A 4,860-nucleotide genomic window follows, 5' to 3' on the forward strand; every position below is an offset into this window, starting at 1 on the left:
CAGCTGACTTCCTGCCCTTCGGGTGGGGGGCTGGACTCGATCTTTTGTGGTCCCTTCCACCCCTAATGCCTATGAAATCTTTCTGTGTACATGTGTAATTAAGTTAAATTTAGGCTCAAAATGTGTGTATGGTCTAGTAAACCTCACAGTGTTGTTATCAATACACTTCTGCTTAAAAATGTGCAAATGCATGTAGTATATAATAACAACAGTGGACCTGTCTAGGTTTGATTTTTCTGATATTTGCAGGGCATCCATACAGTACAAGAGTAGTTGTTATAGTAACAAATAAAAATCAGATGAATTTTTTGAAAAACTGTTTAGCAGTGATATAATGAAATTGTTGAACACATTTACCAAAATACAAAGGAAAGCAGATGCTCTTGAAGAGTTAGACAATCATTGTGACTTCCAGGAAGCATGGAAACATTTTGATTGCCACTGTGCTGCTGATGAAGGAAGTGAATACTAGGATATAGTCTCTAGTGTTTTTTCTGTTTAAAAATTATCATATAAAAAGAGAATTCAAAATTCTATCTGAAAACAGCACAACTCTGAGATTTTTAAGACACAGCTAAGACATATAATAAACTTTTAAATTGTGTTTCTTTTAAAATACAATATGTGAGAGACTATGTTCTTTGATTACTTAAGGAAGTGCTAAAAGGTCTCAGTGATGGATCAGGCCCAGTAGTGCTAAGCACTAGAAAAACTTGTATGGTAACTAGCTGTATTCAAGAAATATAAAGAATTTGCTAAAAATAAATTAATGTTCTCAAGTGATGACCTTATTCTGTAAGTCTGCTGGAAGAATATTTGGAAAGATGCACTCTAAGCTGAATCTTTTAAATATGTATATGTAAAATATAAAACTTGTTTATTAACCAATTAAAAATTTAAACAATTCAAGTTAAAACATTTTATCTTAATGTTATTCTAAACACTGAACTTCAGTTTTTATCTTCTAGAGGACCAAAGTTTCTGGTTCTGTACATCTTACAACATTCTACGTAATTGTGTTTACATATTTTAAGAAAGATGAAATAGCCCAACCTCAGCTAACAAAGCTACTGAATACAAATGAAGATATGATATTTCAGTAGCTCATAAGATTTTCAAGAATGGTCTCTTTTCAGAGCAAGGACTATGTTATGAAATACATGTTTTCAGCCCTAGGCCTTTAAATAACAGCTTGTTTTTGGTTTTTAAATTATCAATGAATCACAAAGAAACTTGAAAATTGCTATTGTTACCTTGCCAGTGATGATTAATGATTGATCTCAATTAATTTAAACAACTACTTGCAAATCACTAGCAGGGACTTCAACTTCTGCTGGTTCTGTGCAGAAGTGTCTGCTTTATAGCTGCATGCTTGAAATTGAAAGCTGCCAGTTTCCTGACTGCCAGTTAGTTTCAGTAAGGCTTGTAAATGGAGTACATTTGCATTACAAAATAGACGGCAGGGGCAAAAGTGCCGTGTGCTTAAGTGGTTATAATGTTCTTAACAAGTGTACAGTTAACCAGTATTTGTTATAATGTAAGCAGTAGGCAAAAATCAAGCTTGCTTTTGTGCTGTCATAAATTATTCATGTCTCCACTACCTATGTAAGTGTAGTTGTCTCCTCTCTGTGCTCCTGCCAAATTTTCTTGTTACTGCTGTGAATGCAAAGAAAAGCAGCGTTACACTAACATTACCTTGGCTGGAAAGGACCAGAACCGGCTGGGCCTGTTCTTCCATAAAATTATTATTAGGCACATCTGTAGCAATGTCTAACTATTATGTGCTTAAGATAGATTTTTTTTTTCTTTATTACAACATATTTACAGCCATTATTGATAAACTGGAACAGGAACAAGCAGAACAGCGTTGGATTCTAATCGTATAATGTCAGTTAATACTGAACATTTCTTTACAATTAGCTCTAGATGCTGCTGGTACTGCTGTGCATTTCTTGGCAACATCAGTTTTAATATGATGATCATTTTGGTCCTTGGTATCTGGAATACCCAGAGAAGCCCAATGTACTATGGTGAATTTGCTGTTTGTGTCAGTAATGAGTCTACACCGGAAACCATATACTGTAGTGTAACTCTGCCGCTATAGGAAGATGTGACCCCCTGCAATCAATTTAACTGTCCTTTACTATAAAACCCTTTACAAAACTGCCATTTCGTAATATAAGTAATAAACCAAACATACTGGAAAAGAATAATAAAGGGTGTGTTGCAGAAGCTCTGAAAGGGGGCAGGATTTAAACTTCAGTGTATGGTGGGGCATATGGTAGGAGTCATAATTATGAGGTATAGATTTGTGTCACATTTTGTGTGTTTCAACCCTAATTAGTTCAGAACAAAAGTATAGTAATTAAAAAGTCACAAAAAAATCCTTTGTGATTCGGGTGATAAGTCAGGCAGATAGACTAATTAATCTCTAATACTCTATGCTCAAAATAATTTTCAGTGAAAATTTCTGAAGAATCCTTTGGTTGAAATTTAGCTGCACCAAGTATACTTCAGATAATCAATCAAATCCTTTTATCTTTAAGAACTACTTAAGGTTTATTCTTTATGCTTTACTTAACAAAGTAAAGTAGTATTTGAAAGGAAATCTACTTAGTTATTTAATTCATTTTTGTGTGTTTCAGTTTCCCAAATAACAAAATAAATATTTGGGATGACAGTATTTTTATTGTACTGCTAATTTTATAGAGACCATTTTACATTTAAATTGAACTTTAATGTTTGGATAAGTGTTCTGAAATTGTGCATGTTGTAATTTTCCAGCTAACAAGGTCAGCTTTTCTTTCTACACATTCCATTTACACATTTTAGTTGCAAAATTCAAATAGATTATGACTTTCTGCACACTTGTTGCCAAATGTTTCAAGTCCAAAGACAATCAATAACAAAAAAAAATCTTTTGAAATCAAACAAAATTCTTTCAGTTTGTGGTACTTGCTTTCTCATTTCTCACTAGAAAAGAGATGTATAACAACAAAATAAAATGTTTCTTTAAGTGTTGCTTTCCCACACTTGAGAGTGACATTGGGGTGCTGTACTTTTGTACTGAACTGAGTACAGCTGTGTGCCAGGGGTTTTGATCAGTTAAGTGTCTCCCCTCTGGGCACCCTTGATCTTGAGATGATACAGGTTATTAGGCTCCAAGGAGGAGCAGAAGCTTAGGCACATTTCATATGCCTAGCATTTCTTTGTTGGTTTGCTCTACATATCTCCCTGCTCAGCACCTTAGGACTCTGGACTGCTCTTTGGAGATGCCTTCCTATTTCCACTGATTGTATTATAGGTACTTAAGCATCTAACCCTGTCTCTGCAGACCATTTTGGAGGGTCAAGATGTCCAGCATTCAGATGTTGCAATGCCTAGGTGGAGGCTTCTATAAAAACTGTATGGTTCTGGCTGTTACTTCAAAGAGACTTCTATTTAATACATATTGGTATTTCAAATCACTTTTTAAGCTGTACTTCAAAGGTAATCTAACATGCTTTCATAAGTAATTTCAGAAAAATATTTAAAATGATAAAATATCAATATTTTTAGCCTCAAATTGCTTTGGAAGTGCTTTAGCATTATTTGCGAAGTGAAAAAATGTAGAACCAGGAACTTGAATTTTAGAAGGTAAATAATAGAAGAAATCATTTAATTTTTTAAATTTTAATGTAATTATTTGTTCTTTTTAAAGAAAAAAATTATTTGGCATATGGTACAAAGCAAATTATTAAAGGAAATCTATTGTGTATCCAGGTTTCAAGAAGACATCCCAAAAACAAGTTACAAGTTTTAACTATATATTGTCCTTTTAATTAGTTAAGAGTGTGTTAATTGTTCCTCAGATATACCAATATAAGTTCATAAAATTTTGAAAAATATTTTAACAGGTCTTATTTTGTACAGAAGTTTTTTTTTATAGTACTTGGTGCTTGAGATCACTACGGTACTGCTGTACCAGTCTGTATGCTCATACAAGATGGCCTAATTTATTCCTTGATACTCTACCATCTAAGAACTCACTTTCATTATATAGTTTATATTAGAAAACTATTTTGCATGGCAGTTTGCTATACTTTGATCTGACTAAATTCAGACAGCATACATTGATTTTCACATACCACTTTTTGATATATCAGTCTCAGTTCTTGTTTTCATAAATGGCTGTGCTGTCCTTCTTTGTGTTAGTGAAAAGAGAAAAAAGTAACACAATTTTTGAGAAATGGAAGGAAAAATTAAACCAGGAAATATGTTACTGTATTTGGATCTAAGTTTTTGGGTTTTTTGCTCAGGGAGAAGGGAAAGGAGTTAAAACATTTTACTGGTGAGTTGCAAGAAACAAGTACAGGAACAGATTATTACAGTGAAACAAAGAGTGGTACTGGAAGAGAAAGATGGCAAGTAAAACACAAAGAAAATGTTAAGAGAGTAGAAGAAAAGTATTTAGTTTTCAACCATGTGGCTTTGTTTCAGCTGTTCCCATTAATAATATTCTAGCCAGTGACACCTATATTAAATCTGGTAAAAATAAGAATTTTACAAAAGAATGTAGTCACATTGTACATACTCTAATAAAATAGTGTAATAATATTAAGTTGATTTTTTTTTTTTTTGTACATCTCACAGAAGCACTGAGCGGTATCTATTATTTCAGAAGCTTCTTTTCACTAGTATAGCACATTCTCATTTTCCTTGCACAGCACCTATTTTGAATTCCAAATCTAAATCTACAATTGTAAACATGACTTTTGAAATATCTGGTTTTTTGAACACTCTTCTTTTGAAAGACCTAACCGGATCATTCCTCAAAATGCTAGACACTTATGGGATAAGGGAGGAACAGTGTTGCATGGC

General features: G+C 33.2%; 1 protein-coding gene and 1 long non-coding RNA gene across 3 annotated transcripts in view; one reads left to right on the forward strand and one right to left on the reverse strand.

The window, feature by feature from the left end:
- LOC109298527 overlaps positions 1-2,625 on the reverse strand; it is a 7,373-nt gene extending 4,748 nt beyond the window's left edge. Inside the window, exons 1-2 of the long non-coding RNA XR_002097634.1 lie at positions 2,614-2,625; positions 91-793 (exon numbers count right to left, since the gene is read on the reverse strand). This is a non-coding gene — a long non-coding RNA (uncharacterized LOC109298527). The remainder of the gene's footprint in view (positions 1-90; positions 794-2,613) is intronic.
- Positions 1-4,860, forward strand: part of RPS6KA5 (ribosomal protein S6 kinase A5) — a 224,144-nt gene that overhangs the window by 121,121 nt on the left and 98,163 nt on the right. The window lies entirely within an intron of this gene.

The sequence above is a fragment of the Gavialis gangeticus genome, unplaced genomic scaffold, assembly GCF_001723915.1.
Source record: "Gavialis gangeticus isolate Ggan-Ray unplaced genomic scaffold, GavGan_comp1, whole genome shotgun sequence".
In the NCBI taxonomy this organism is placed as follows: Eukaryota; Metazoa; Chordata; order Crocodylia; family Gavialidae; genus Gavialis; species Gavialis gangeticus.